The sequence below is a fragment of the Pongo pygmaeus genome, chromosome 8, assembly GCF_028885625.2.
Source record: "Pongo pygmaeus isolate AG05252 chromosome 8, NHGRI_mPonPyg2-v2.0_pri, whole genome shotgun sequence".
NCBI classification, from domain to species: Eukaryota; Metazoa; Chordata; class Mammalia; order Primates; family Hominidae; genus Pongo; species Pongo pygmaeus.
Genome location: NC_072381.2, coordinates 116,503,785 through 116,520,519, shown reverse-complemented (window position 1 = coordinate 116,520,519; position 16,735 = coordinate 116,503,785).

The window sequence follows — 16,735 nt, the reverse complement described above, 5'->3', positions numbered from 1 at the left end:
ATTGGTAAATTTTCAAGTTATTTTGCAATGGATATGAGTTTCTTTTCTAACAACAGCATTTTGTATTGTAAACTTCAGTGTTTTGGGTAGCTTTACCACAGAATTAGTCCATGTTAAGTCTTTAATAAAAAATACAATTCAGAGACTTTTTTTCTTGGTCTTGTATAGCTGGCTTTTTGAACCTAAGTGCCAGCCTTTAATTTATCCCTGCAGAATGCCATCATTTTCACTCTGAATTCCAGCCCACAGGGTGGGGTCTTTTGACTCCTGTTGCTGTCATGAGATGCCTGAACAACCTGGCGCTGCACTTTTGAGAAATTTAATAGGCACGTTTTCCCTTTCTTCTTCCACCAACTGGGAGTACAGAATAGAGGATGGGCCACTCTGGGGTCTTTCCTCTGTCTCAGTCCTGCATGGGCAGTGGGCCTGGAAGGATGAGAGGCAGAGCAGTGTGCCATACCAACAGGCAGGGAAAACAGGGATCAGAATCGTAGAGGAGAGGAAACGGTACCAAAACAGAGATTATAGGGAGGAGACAGAAAAACATTCTGCCTCCAATCTGATTACACTACCAAAGAAATAATACCTCTGGGGCCAGCACTCCTGGCTGCCTGCCTTGTCCGCAGGCCCAGGCACTGTGGCCGGCCCACACTGCATCACTCACTTAAGTGGCAACAATATCTGACAGACAGAGCACCAAGCCCCGGCCCCCTGTGTCCCTAATGTAGTTAAAGTTGGAGAAATTATTCATCAGAGAATAGACTAAAGCGGTTAGTGTCCCCTGGATGCATTAGGGGCAGGTTCTGTCGGCCTCAGCAAAGCACCTCTGTATGCTTATCCTGAAAACCCCTGAGCTGGCTCCACGCTGGTGACCTCGTCGCTCATCTCCAGAACCACAGCCAGTCCCATGACTCACTGCCATGCCGCCTCTTCACAGCCCCTTTCCCCTATCTTCATTACCTTCCAGAACTCTTCCAGGCCGCTTGCCTCCCTCATCCCTGGGAGCTCCATCTTCAGCTAAGAAGCAAAGTGCTCCCAGCTGCTGTCCCCGCCCTTACCCCTCACCCCAAAGGTCCCCTGTCCCCAGGCATCTCCATTTGTCCTTCCTGTCCTTTAGGGTCCAGCTGCAGCCACCTTCTCCTGAAGTCTTCCCAGCTCTCACTAGCCAGAATTACGACCTCTCTCTAGTGCTCACGGGGCATTTTCTTTTATTTCTCTCTAGCATTTCCCAGACAGTGGGGGCAAGGTGAGGATGTGGAGAGCCATTGAGAAGAAGGATGTCAGCTCCTACAGGGAGGAAAGACCACTTCCTGCTCTTCCAAGCTTTGCATGGAGCATAAACCACGTACATGGGATTGGTGTGCATTGGCTTGAGTTTCCAAGGTTCTAATTTCCTGTTAAAAAGAAGGGTTTATCAACATTCCCAACAACCCTTATTACATAAACACCTACCTACCTAATATTCTGAAGTCTGAGGTGAGGAAAAGATCCATACTTCACAAAAGAAACTCACCATAATTATTACAACTATTACTGTTATAAATCACCTTCATTTACTATGCAGGGGCTATGAACCAGGGCCTATTCTATGTTCTCTGACTATGGCTTCTCATCTTCGCAATAATTCCACAAGGTAAGTCCTAACTCTGCAGAAATTCAGTAACGTGCTGGAAGTCTAATGGCTCAAAATGTATGAAGTCAAGATTTAAACCACAGACCTAACTCCATATCCATATTCTCTCCATTATTCAGTGTTCCCTGGTAAATGTTAAGACTCTCCCTGCAGACTGTGAGTGACTGGACTGTACTTAAGAGTTTTTATTGGAGTAGAACAGCATCACGGTTAAGAACACGGTTCTGCAGCCAGGCCAACCAGGTTGAAATCCTGGCTCTGCCATTTACCAGCTGTGTGTCCTTGTTCAAGACATTCACCTTCTTCATAGCTGAGCTCCCTCACCTGTAAAACAGCAAGGTAGCTCAATGAAATCCCACTCTTTCAGTCCTATGCACCTGGAACATCATGGCCATGAGCTCATTAAACCCTAAGAACAGCCCTTAAAGGTAAAATCAGTTTAGCAGAGAGGCTCTTGAGGTGAAGAGCTGAAAAGTGTTTTGAAACTACTGCAACTTAGAAGATCCCTCAGAAACTTGAAAAAATATCCATAAGTATCCTGTAGGTAATTTGAAAGCTAGTTTATAGTTTATAGAATGTTTGTCACAGGTACATTTTCAGACACACAGGTTTACCAATTTTCCTAGCATTGTTGCCTGCTGAGAAAGGGTGGTCAGGGAATGAGGTGCTGAAAGGAGCCCTGTGTTCTCAGTAACTCATTCAGAACCTTTCCTTAAACAGGTACTCAGTGCCAATAGATAAAAGTCCAAATGCCTCAGCCTTCCCTCTGTGAATCTTATCAAGCTCAATCTCTAGCCACTTCCCACATTAATCTTCCATTTCTGCATATTGCAAGCTTCTACTCATCCTCCAATACCCCACTCCAGTGTCCCCTGCTCAGTAGAGCTTTCACTGATCTCTGTAGGGCGAGATCATTGTTACTACATCCCCGCTGCCACAGTACTTTGTACAATTGTCTACCATAACCCTTCTTACATTCCATGCTAGTTAAACGTTTATGTATCTGCCTCCACTGTTACTCATGAATAGTGAGCTGGGCAAGGGTCAGAGTCATGTCCTGGTCAACTTTTAATTTTAAATCTCTAATACCTGGTACATATCAAGTACCAAGTCAATATTTTTGAGTGCACATATAAGTTAATAAATAAACTTAAATGTTAGTAAAAAAAAAATCATCTGGCTAAGTAAATTATAGCTCCTTCCTCAGTGTCATCATTGTCAAGAACATTAAGATCCCAGCAATACAGCCTGTGTAAATAAAAAACTATATAACCAAGAAAGAGAAATTGAAAAACATAATATCTTTCCCAAGATAAGATTTTTAAATATGCAGGTCCTATTTCTAACTGAGAAAACCCTCTGTGGACAATTTTCTTGCATTGTTCTCCTAAATGGTCAATGGCACTCAAGAGGCTTTCTTGGAGGTCTGAGATGGAACTACTTTCCTCACATGATCCATCTCTTCACAATGAAATTTCAAAAGCACACAGGCCATTTGAAAGTTGACTCCTGCTTTTGGGCAACACTGGAGGTTGTGTTCACAGGGAAGGCACACAGTGGGCTCCTGGTAAATATTTGCAGCACAATGAATGTTTATTATTGTGTGAGGCGCTCTCCTGTGGTGCTGTTGGAAGTCAACTATTCACACGCCTCTGATTCAACCACCTCAGTTATGAAGGAAAAGGCAGTGTTACAAGGAAGAAAAGCTTTCGGTCAGATGACCCAAGTTTAAGTCCTGGCTCTGACACTAACCAGCTGGGTGACTGGGCAAATCACTTGCCTCTCTGGGTAACAATTTCCTCATTTGTAAAATAAAAGTATCTCCCCACGCCTTGTTGTAGGGGTTCCACAAGATCAGTACTTGAGAAGGTATAGTAGACCCCCTTATCCTTACTTTCACTTTCCACAGGTTCAGTTACCTGAAGTCAACTGCAGTCTAAATAAAGGTTGAATACAGTACCATAAGATATTTTGTGAGAGAGAAAGACTGCATTTACATTACTTGTATTATACTGTATTGTTATAAATGTTCTATTTTATTAGTTACATTTGCTAATCTCTTACTGTGCCTAATGTATAAATTAAACTTCTTCATAGGCATGTATGTTTAAGAAAAAGCATAGTATATATAAGGTTTGGTACTATCTGAGGCCTCAAGAATCAGCAGGATGTCTTGGAACACATCCCCCTCAGATAAGGGGGGAATTGCTATATGTCACCCAGGCCAGGCATGGTGCTCAATAGATATCTGTCGTGTATACAGACCATGCTTCTGTGGCTTTACTAGATTTCTTTTCTGACCCTTAGCTTTGGGACCCAGAATTGTATTTGTATCTATCTCACAAACATTCAAAACAAGAGGATGAAAAAAGAGCGGAGAACAGAACTGAAGGATTAACTCTATGGCAGAAAAGATGCCTTGTCTGAACTAGAGACAGTACCAATGGAAAGCATCTGGGAAAAGCATCTCTCTCACATGAGATGCTGAGTATGATACTGGGAAAAATTAGCAGAAAAAAAATCCATTTATTTTGTTTATATAAAATTTGACAAAGTTCCTTCCTTTATGGTAACCAGTTACTATTTGTGCCCAATTTTATGCACATGTACATTATCAAATATCTGCTGGTTTCACCTGACTGTATGTCACTATGCATGCTGAATCTTCATAATGTGTCACTTGTTTGTTGAAGTCAGTTTTTATTTTAAAAAATTAAAACAATGTGTTGGCTCTTGTTCCAAGACGCTTGTGATATTTGTGACCAAGAAAAGAGCAACTTTAAATATATATATAATATATATATTAATTGCCATTCTAATAGGTATAACCTATTATTACCTATTAATATAACCAAATATTAATTGCCATCCTAATAGATATAACCATATATAACCATTTATGTAACCATATATATATATATAATTATACCTATTAGGATGGCAATTAACCAAAAAAAGTGGAAAATAATTAGTGTTGGAAAGGAAATGAAGAAATTGGAACCCTTGTGCTTTGCTGGTAGGAATGTAAAATAGTACATCCATAGCCCACAGACACTATATAGCAACTACACAATCAAGTTTACAAAACAGCCAGCTAACAATATGATGACAGAATCAAAATCTCACATATCAATATTAACCTTGAATGTAAATGATCTAAATGCCTCCACTTAAAAGGCAGGGAGTGGCAAGTTGGATAAAAATTAAGACCTAACTGTCTGTTGTCTTCAAGAGACCCATCTCACATGTAACAATACCCACAGGCTCAAAGTAAAGGGATAGAGAAAGATCAATCAGGCAAATAGAAAATATAAAAGAGCAGGGGTCACTATTCTTACATAATGTAAGGACTTTAAACCAACAACAGTGAAAAAGGACAAAGAAGAGTATTACATAATGATAAAAGGTTATATTCAACAAGAATATAACTATCCTAAATATATACACACCAAACATTAGAGCACTAGATTCATAAAGCAAGTTCTCCTAGACCTATGAAAAATCTCAGACAGCCACACAGTAATAGTGAGAGGCCTCAGCACTGCTCTGACGGTGTTATACAGATCATAAGGCAGAAAACCAATGAAGAAATCCTAGACCTAAACTCAACACTTGACCAATTGGACCTAATAGACATCTACAGAATACTCTACCCAACAATCACAGAATATACATTTTTCTCATCTGCACATGGGACATATTCTAATATCAACCACATGTTCAGCTATAAAGCAAGTCTCAGTAAATTCAAAAAAATCAAAATCATACCAAGCACATTCTCAGACCACATTGCAATAAAAATAGAAACTAATACCAAGAAGATCTCCTTGAATAATTTTTGGGTAAACAATGAAATTAAGGCAGGAATCAAAAAATTTTTGAAATTAATGAAAACAGAGACACAACATATCAAAATCTGAGGATGCATCCAAAGCAGTGTCAAGAGGAAAGTTTAGAGTGCTAAATACCTACATTAAGAAGTTAGAAAGATCTCAAACGAACAATCCATCATAGCACCTAGAAGAACTAGAAACATTTTTTATTTAAAAAAAAAAAAAAAGCTAGCAGAAGAAAAGAAATAACCAAAATCAGAGCTGAACTGAATGAAACTGAGATGCAAAAAAAATCCATACAAAAGATCAATGAAACCAAAGTTTGGCTTTTTGAAAGGTTAAACAAAATTTATACACTACTACTTAGATTAACATCAACAACAAAAAAGAAGATCCAAATAAACACAATCAGAAATGACAAAGATGACATTACAACCAACACCACAGCAATACAAAAGAACCTCAGAGACCATTATGAACACCTCCATTCACACAAATCAGGAAATCTTAAAGAAATGGATGAATTCCTGGAGACACACAACCTTCCAAGATTGAATCAGGAAGAAATTGAAAACCTGAACAGACCAATTACAAGTTCCCATATTGAATCAGTAATTTAAAGAAAAAAAAAAAAAACTACCAACCAAAAAATGACCTACACCAGATGGATTCACAGCCAAATTCTACCAGGCATACAAAGAAGAGCTGGTACCAATTCTACTGAAACTATTCCAAACATCAAGGAGTGACTCCTCCCTAAATCATTCTGCGAAGTCAGATCTACCAAAAGCTGGCAGAGACACAAGAAAAAATACTCCAGGTCCATATTCCTGATGAACATAGATGTAAAAATCCTCAAGAATATACTAGTAAACTGAAGTCAGAAGCACATCAAAAAGATAATTCATCACACTCAAGTAGCCTTTATTCCTAGGATGAAACGTTGGTTCAATATACACAAATCAGTAAATGTGATTCACCATATAGAAAAATTTAAAACAAAATTCATATGATCATCACAATAGATGCAGAAAGAGCTTTCAATAAAATCCAATATTCCTATATGATACAAACCCTCAACAAACTAGGCAGCAAAGGAACGCACTTCAAAATAGTAAGAGCCATCTATGACAGACCCACAGCAAACATGATACTGAATGGGCAAAAGTGGAAACCATTCCCTTTGAGAAGTGGAACAAGACAAGATTGCCTACTCTCAGCACTCCTATTCAACATAGTACTGGAAGTCCTAGTCAGAGGGCTCAGGCAAGAGAAAGAAATAAAAGGCATCCAAATAGGAAAAGAAGTCAAGCTATTTCTCTTCACTGATAATATGATTACACACCTTAAAAAAAACTCTGAAGACTCCACCAAGTGACTCCTAGAGCTGAGAAATGACTTCACTAAAGTGTCAAAATACAAAATAATTGTACAAAAATCAGTAACATTTCTATACACCAATAATGTTCAAGCTGAGAACAAAATCAAGAATGCAATCTCCATTCACAATAGTCACAAAAAAATTAAATACTGAGGAATACAGCTAACCAAGAAGGTGAAAGATCTCCAAAGGAGAATTACAAGACACTGCTGAAAGAAATCAGAGATGACACAAATATTTGGGAAAACATCCCACGCTTATGGATTGGAAGAATCAACATCAGTAAAATGGCCATACTGCCCAAAGCAATTTACAATTCAACATTATTGCTATCAAGCTACTGATGTTGTTTTTTGAGAATTAGAAAAAAAATCCATTCTAAAATTCATATAAAACCAAAAGAGAACCCAAACAGCCAAAGTAATTCTAAGCAAAAAGAACAAAGGTAAGCATCATATTACCTGACTTCAAACTATACTACAAGGCTACAATAACCAAAATAGCATGGTACTGGTACAAAAACACATAGACTAATGGAACAGAATAGAGAGCCCAGAAATAAAGCTGCACACCTACAATCATCTGATCTTCAACAGAGCTGACAAAAATAAACTATGGAGAAAAGACTCTCTGTTCAATAAATGGTGCTAGGATAACTGGCTAGCCACATGCAGAAGAATGAAACTGGACCCATACCTATCGCCCTATACAAAAATTGATTTGAGATGGATTAAAGACTTTAATGTAAATCTTCAAATTATAAAAATTCTAGGGGAAAAAAATGCTAGAAAATACCCTTCTCTATATCGGCCTTGGCAAATAATTTATGGCTAAGTCCTCAAAAGCAAATGAAACAAAAATAAAAATTGACAAATGGGACCTCATTAAACTAAAGAGCTTCAGCACAGCAAAAGAAACTATAAAGGGAGTAAACAGAGAACCTGCAGAATGGGAGAAAATATTCACGAACTATGCATCCAACAAAAGTCTAATATCCAGAATCCATAAGAAACTTAAATTAACAAGAAAAACAAATAACCCCATTAAAAATTGGGCAAAGGACATGAACAAACACTTTTCAAAAGTAGACAAGCAACCAACAAACATATGAAAAATTCTCATCATCACTAATAAATGCAAATTAAAGCCACAATGTGATAACATCTCACACCAGTCAGAATGCCTTTTGTTAAAAAGTCAGAAAGTAACAGTTGTTGGTAAGGGTGTAAAGAAAAGGGAATACCTATACACTGTTGGTGGGAATGTAAATTAGTTCAGCCACTGTGGCAACTAGTTTTGAGATTTCTCAAAGAACTGAGAATTGAACCACCTGATTCAACTCAGCAATCCCATTACTGGGTATAAATCCAAAGGCAAATAAATCATTCTACCAAAAAAATACATGCACCTGTATTTTCATCACTGCACTATCCACAAGAGTAGACATGGAATCAACCCAGGTGCCCATCAACAGTGGATTGGATAAAGAAAATGTGGTACATACACACCATGACATACTACACAGCCATAAAAAAGAATAAAATCATGTCCTTTGCAGCAACATGGATGCAGTTGGATACCATTAACCTAAGAAAACTAACACAGAAAAACAGAAAACCAAATACTACATGTTCTTACTTATAAGTGGGAGCTAAACATTGAGTACACATGGTCATAAAAAATAGAAACTAAAAAAAATATATATATAGCATTTCAGTGACAACACAGTGATGAGGATAGTTCTCAATTTCCCTTTAATTGTTTCAATACAATAGCTGGCCAGCTGGCAATGGGGGACACTTCCCAAGCTGGCCAACTTTAGTCCCTTTCTGGAGACCTGCACTTGGAAGATTCTGAAGGGACATGATTTTCAATTCCTCCTCTGGAGTGTCCGAAACCTTGCCAACAGAGTTGGCAAAATGTGGAACTAGGCCATTCTTCTCCTGAGCGTGGGACTTCTCTGGCTGGCCCTGCGCTGAAAACAACCCCACCTCATAGTCCTGTCCTGAGCTTCCATATCCAGCCACCAAAATTACCTGCTGGGGCTCCTGAAGATGGCATTAGGTAACCAGAACTAAGTCAACAAACTGAGGTTATCGGCTTAATAGTTTAACAGGCTGACTCTTCCAGAAAACATATTTGCATTTTCACTGGGCTTTCTGGAAACAATAGTTTAAATCAAAGGAGCAATTCCCTGCTCTTGACAAATATTTGTTGATTATGGGACACACAGCTACGGAATACTTTTCCTTTCAAGGATAGACAGTTCACGTGTTGCAGGTGGCTGTCGTTAAGGTCTGAGTTAACCTGCCCCAGTCGAAAGAACAGAAAGCCGGGTGGACACAGATAACCAAGGGACCCTCTCTGAACACTGGTCACTTGTTATAAGAGACTCTTGGACTCTCTGAGCATTGGTCCCCTGGCTTTTGTAAAGGAAATTCTTGGGCCGTAAAGGCCTTTTCAGTTCTAAATTGAAATTGAAATTCACCAGCTCAGCTCCAGTCACTCAAGCCTCTCAGGTTACCCACCTGAACCACATTCTCTACAAGATTGATGGGTAAATAACACTGCCTTCCCACCCAGTTAAACTCATAGATTGCTTGAACAAAAAGCAAGGCATCTGCAGCTTTCCTCCTCGGTGTGTTGTGGTTATTGGATTACCCCCACCCCCCACCAAGTTCCCAGATAAATTCCCTTAACTTAAAACTTAACCTTTGAAACAAACTGAAATTCATTCTCAAGTGAGCTGCAGTAAGGCCCAAGAGGCACCTTGCTTTTGCTGGCTGAAAGCAGGCAGGATGCACATCCCAAGGTGGCTCTTGGTCCAAGTGGATGAGGAGTTCATTGCTTAGCACCCTTAAAGGAGGCAGGAAAGAAAAGGGGAAGGAGAAGGAGGAGCTATGGCAACCTGTCCCCACTCTGCCCAGCTCCTGAGGTAGCTCAGGACCTGAAAAGCAATTCTAGCACAAAGGAGTCAAGATTCTCTCATGGAAGCAAGGGAGAGGGGACTGAAAGGGAACCCTGGGATCAGGGCAGGACCCCCGCTACCCATGAGGCTGACTGAATTAGTCCACCCAAGAGCATGAGAGTAGCTGCCCACTCTTAAGCACTCAGGCAGGTCAAGCATGTGATGTATTCTTTATGAGCATTACCTCATTTGATTTTCAAGTAAGGCAGAAACTATCCTTTTCTCTTTATAAAGGATGGAACTGAGACACAAGGAGGTAGACTGACCCTGCAAGAAAATCAAGTCATAGCTTCCGTCAGATCCAAAAAACAGGCTGAAAACATTTTTCAGAGGCTCAATTCATAGAATTCCTTTCACCCACTAGTCCGCAAAGCGTTTCTCAATTTGCCAATTAAAAGTGGTTGCTTCTCTGCAGCTCCCAACCTAGAACACTTTCCCCTTCCTCTGCCCTTCTTAGGATAGATGTGAACACCCTTCATAGCCCTCCGGACTGGCCTTGGAGGGCCTTGTCCATTGTGGATCCCAACTGAGTTGAGCCCAGTGCTGGAGCCAGACATGCATGATGACACATGGAAGACACAGGAGGAAACCATGAGAAAACAGGATGTTTTGCAGAATGTCCTTCCCAGGGTTGCTAACAGTGAGAAGATGACCAAATACCCTGTTCCCATCCTCCAGGCCAGAGGGCCGGCAGGGTTGACCCTTACCTATTGTCTATAACTAACACCAAGGCTGGACCTTGTATCACATAAACCCATGTATTTTCTTAGTCTTATGGAGTCATTTGCCTTGAAAATATCCAACAGCTGTGCATTCCACAGTCAATTGTACATTAATCATGCATCATAGGGGAAAATGTTCCAAATCTGCTAATGTGCAGACGGGCACCCAGCTTCTGAGCTGCAAGGAAAGAGAGGCAGGTCTCCAAATTCCAGCTGGCTCCTTTCAGCTTGCTGCAAAGCCTCAGACATCTGGCTAGGAAGATTGGCTAATGTGCCATCCCTTGGTTGTGGCGTGCATGATTACATAAAGGTTTGAGCACCACTTGACAAAGCCTCGCTTGCTCTCTCCAGCCCTGCGATGATCTGAGACGCCCACCTCAGCTCACCTCTTTTCCTTCTTTTTTTCTCTTTCTTTCTATTTCTTTCTTTCTTTCTGTCTGTCACTGTTTCTGGCTCTCTCTTTCTCTCTCTCCCACTCCAACAATTCAGGGCAGTGTATGTCAAAAAAAAAACAAAAATAGACTGGAAACATTAATTTTTAACAGTTCCTATTTGCTGAAGACCTATTATGCACCAGGGACTTTGCACACACTGGTTCTAAGCCTTATCAACACTCTGCCAGCTGAGCAGTATTATCCCCATTTGCAAATGAAGAAACTGAAGCAAATGGAAATTAAGTGACTTTCCCAAGTCATGCAGCTGGGAAGTGGCAGAGCCAAGATTCAAACCCTGATCTGGTTGATTCTCTCATGACACATTCTTTTCTGTCCCGCAATCCTATAGGGTCCTCCTATTGGACCGGGCGATTGCCTGTGTCAGCTTCCTTAAGCCCAGAAATGAAAGATGACTCACTAGACAGGCCAGGCTAACTCAGAGCAGAGCAGGGGGCAGGGGGAGGAAGGAGGACTGGCAGAGCAGGAGAGACCTATGAGGGAGGTTTTGCAAATGGAAACTGTTTGTTGTGAAACGTTTAATTATTGCACTTGGGGGTAATTTATTATCAGGGAAATTAAGTGATTCCATTAGCCTCCTGTCGCTTTCCAAAATAAATCTGTCAGGGCAGGGTGAGGGGGGAAAAGGAAATGAGAGCTTCTCTGTTTTAATTTGTTTTTCTACAGATTGCCAACTGGAGGTGCGGGCTCCATTGATCCATGGGAAGGGAGCTGGAGGCCATCCTGGGCGAGCCTCTGCTACCCTCAGCCCCTCTGCAGCCACATTTCCATATCGGAACAAAACCCGAGACCAGCTTGGGAAAGTGGGGCAAGTGCCCAGTCAACGCAGAAAGAAAGTGAAGGCCTGGGAACAAGAGACAGCTCTGCCACCAGCTGGATCTGGCAACTTGGGCAACTCACTCCCCAGCTAATAAATGAGGCTCTCAAATGGTAGTGCCCCTTTGCCCCTAACCTCCTCTAAGTACCAGCTGCACAAGCCTCCAATAATCCTGTGTCTCAGGTACCTTAACACAACATTGGGCTTATAATAAGAGCTCAACCAATGGCAGTGCTCTCCTTCTATCCTCACCACCAGATACTCTTGCTATCTCTGTCTAATAGATGTGGCTCTCAGGGAGCAAATTCTACAACCAGAACAGGATTCCAGGTCTGAGTCCTTAGCCAGCACACTAAGCCACTGCCTCGCACTGTCATCTACTTCTGTGCGTGCCCAGGAATTACTCTATGTACACCTCAATCGTCCTCATGGTAGCAATGGGAAATCATGCCTCCCTAGACTGTGGGCAATTGAAGACAGGGCACTATTGTTTTGTTCCTTATACCTGAACCAGCCCAGGGCCTAAACAAATGCAAAACACTTCATTACTTTTCCTAGCCCCAGTGCTTGGCACTCAGCAGGTACCCAATATATATTTGTTGAATTAATAATTCTATAATATGAGATTTTTCACTTAGCGAAATGGATAACTAGATCTTAACTGAGGGAGAGGACACTGTGCCTTTTTCATGGAAAATCTAAATACGTGGAAAGAAAAGAGCTAAGAATGGTCTGGTAATTTTACTAGGGAGAGGCCAAATTGTGCTTCTCTGCCTAGGAGCTTCAATTTCCTCAGCAACTCCACTGTGGCTCTGCAGAGATGAATGCCATCAACTGATAAGGGTGCCTGAGGCCATGAGCCACTGAAATCTTCTTCCCACAGATGCTCAGCCCTGTGCCATGTCTGCATGGGGCTGCAATCTTTCTCTAGGCACAGTTTTCTGCTCATTTCCTCATCTATAACATGATAACAGAGTAACATCACTCAGCCCCTGGAGATGGAAGCAGGAACTATAGGGTACTAAGATCTGTGTTCTGGCCACTGGCAGATCCAGACAACACACAAAATCTTCTGGAAGATTTAGCACCCACTGGGGCACTTCAAGATCAGAAGCACCAAGCTCAATGCCAAGGGGACCCAATTCTGTCATCTCAGAGGCACCAACACATATGACTGCCATTATCAAGACGTTACCCCAGCTCCCCAGTCATGTCAAGTATAGTGAGGGTGAGACTTCTCCACTGTAGACCCAAGTCTGACTTCACCTCCAGCCCATGACTGCTGTTTGTTTAACAGATCCACGCTGGGAGGAACACACCCCCTAAACACATGGTCTGAGTGGTTTTCTAAGTCAATAAATAGCTTTGGTTACCACAAACCATTCAAATTGGCTGAGGATGTATCCGCCAGGGGAGACAATGAACACGAGCTGGGAGGGAGATCAAATGCCTAACTCAAGTCCTGCACATCCTGATTCTCACTCTCCCCCCAAGGGATGGTATGGCAGAGTGGAGATGCTATCCTATCTCTTGAACGATCGCTGCCTGGGTCCCCTGTCTATGAGCTAGACAGAGATCATCAAAAGAACTCCCCAAATCAATGTGTCCCAAACTTTAACATGCACACAAATCACCTGGGACCTTGTCAAAATGCAGATTTTTATATAATAGGACTAGGAAAGGGTCCAAGATTCTTCATTTCTAAGAAGCTGTCAGGTGATACTGATGTTGCTGGTCTGCAGACCGCACTTCTAGTAGCAATGCCTTAAATTCTCTAAGCCTGTTTCATCTACAAAATAGGGCTAATATTAGCTGCCTTACAAGATTGTTGGAGATTTGATGAGATAACATACATGAAGCACCCAGCAAAGCATCTCGCACATAATGGATCATGTACTACACACAAGTTTTACCTTCTTTGCATTTCCACACCGCTCTAGCTGACCCCCGAACCAGTGGTTCTTGATCTTGTTTGGCTAATAGACTCCTCTAAGAACCTAATAAAAACCTGGGACTCTTTATCAGTCAGGATGGGCTAGGCTGTATAAGCAAAATCTCCATGGTTTAACACAGCCAAAGTTTAATTCCTGCTCCTGCTACATTTCCAGCATGGGTCAGTGGGTTCTCTGCTCACTGAAGTCATTCAGAGACTCAGATGTTCTGAATATAATATAATATATTATAATATAATATATAATATAATAGATGTTCCATCTCAATATACAACCCACGATCATGATGTGATCATGGTGGAGGGAAGGAGCATGGTGAATCATACATTGCTCTTACGGTGTCTGCCCAAAAGAGACACACATCACTTCCACTCACATTTCAGAGGCCAAAAGAAATCCCAGGACAATGCCTCTTTTCAAAGGGGCCAGGGAAGTACAATTCTATCCTTTGCCCAGAAGATGGAGAGCCAGAAGCATTTGGTGAAGAACATAATGATTACCACCAATCTACTTCCCAGGGAAAATAATGCAAATAGAGGCCAGGCGCGGTGGCTCATGCCTATAATCCCAGCACTTTGGGAGGCCGAGGTGGGCAGATCATGATGTCAAGAGATCGAGATCATCCTGGCCAACATAGTGAAACCCCATCTGTACTAAAAGTACAAAAATTAGCTGGGTGTGGTGGCATGTGCCTATAGTCCCAGCTACTCAGGAGGCTGAAGCAGGGGAATCGCTTGAATGTGGGAGGCGGAAATTGCGGTGAGCTGAGATCACACCACTGCACTCCAGCCTGGCGACAGAGCAAGACTCCATCTCAAAAAAAAAAAAAAAAATGCAAATATAGAAGCATGCCTGTAACTCCAAGAGGTCTACAGACCTGCTCACTCCCCAAGCCCCGTCCACCCTTAATACTGTCTGAGCGTGATCAAGGAGATTTGGGGAGAAATGGTGCTCATTCGCCAATTCAGCAAATGTGATTGATTGTCTACTATGACCAGTACATATTGTGTGGGCAAGAAGATAGACCAGGTCCACACTCTCACAAGGCTTATATTCTAGAGGGAATACAAAGACAGTAATCAGGAAATTACAGCAGATATTAAGTGCCCTCAAGGTAATGGACATAGTGTGATGTAACGAAGAGTTACTGGGAGGTAGGAGGGACTGACTCCATCTGAACATGGAGAGGTCAGAGAAGGTCACTCTGACCAGTGAAGCTCAAGGATAAGAAAGAGCCATACATGTGCTGAGCTAGAAGAAAATTATTCCAGGCAAAAGGAATAGCAAGTGCAAAGGCCCAGTGGCAGAAAGAGATCACTGCGCTGGATGAATAGGCGAAGGTCAGTGTGGCAGGGGCTTTGTGAATGAAGTGGTCAGTGATAGGAGATGTGGTTGGAGGTGAGCTCAGAGAGGCGATTGGGGGGCCGCTTGTGCAGACCCTGGGTATGTTTTCATGGCCTGACCCAGATCCTTGGGTATCCTTCCCTCATGGCAAGGGGAGTCAGAGGTAATCCTGAAGCACATGGGGAAAAGTCAGCTGTACTCGCAGAACAACACAGCCTGAAGCTGAGGCCAAGGCCCTCAGGGTAAATGACACTAGTGCTAAACCCAGCAGCCTAAGGGACAAGACCCTCTGTAAACACCCACCGTCTCAGTCTTCTCTCTTCCCCTGCAGGACCGAGCTTGAGAGCTCCCTCTGGAACTCAATACATCTCTCTTTTCTCCTGTACAAAGACCCACGCTGCCTTCCTCTTCTCCCCTGGTCTATGTCAGACTGGCCTTCCTGTCTCCAGTTTCCTGCTCTCTTCCCTCCAGGCCATTATGATGGTCTTCCTCCTTAGAATACTGTTCCATGTCCTCCCTGCATGAACAAGTACTGCTCCTCCTGTAGAAAACAGCATAAATCCCACCTCCTCCGACACTCTAAGGACCATTTGCAGCGGAGGCCAACTGGCCTCTTGAATTTTTTTACTTCTCCCAAGCAGCCTTGATTTGGCCTAGTGGCATTGGTTACTATTACACCCAAAATTCTCATCTCTCCAAGGAAACTGCAGGTTCTTAGAGGGCAAGAATGATGTAACTGAACAGGTGTCCCCCTCACTCACCCACCAGACTGCCTAGCTCAGAAATGGTACTCAGGAAATGGTTTGACTCCTGAAGGCAGAGGCAGCAAACTGGGAAATGTGCTGACTCTGCCCTCTGTGCCCAGGCACCACATTTGTCCAGGCAGCTTGCTTAGCAGGGCCTGGAGCTGACAGGGGCTCAACCAATGCTGGTGGAATAAACTGCCAGACCCATCTTGGCTTGGAGACTTGGGATGGATGAGCTGACACCTCTGAGCCTCAGTTTCCTCCTTTCTAAACTAGGGATGATATGAGTTCCTTCCTCATGAGGCTGTTGTGAAGATCAAATGAAACATGAACGGGTTCTGTGAACCATAGAGTCCTCACATATTATGAGCGGCTGAATGAGCCACTGGCCAACAGCACAGTGGACACCACACCCAGTGGAGAAGGATGTGAACCAGAGGGCTGAGTGGAGCATATCCTGCTCCCTACTAAAGCAGGTCAACCAAGAACAAAGAGTAACAATAGGGTCGTATTCCAGGGAAGGGCGTCTGAGCTTTGAAGGATGAGTGTCTTCTATGCCATCATGTCTCACACCAATTCTGCTTGCCTCTAATGCCTTCTCCTGGCCTTATGGAAAGACGGGAAGGAGAGTTGGCCGGTCAGGTGGGGAGGGAGGCCTGGGAGGTGAAGCTTTATATCGCATTCTTGGTCCCCAACCTCCTTCCACCTTCCTTGCTTTTTAGGGAGCTTATTTAAGTTGGGTTGCCCTCCAGAGGCCTGCTCTGGCTTCCTGCATATTCTGTCATTCAGAGGAGAACCCTGGGCCCTAAGGAGCATCAGGAAAGGTCAGTGAGTCCTTCATGTGCTCAGAACAAGAGGGTCCAATCCTCCCAAGCAGAGAACGATGC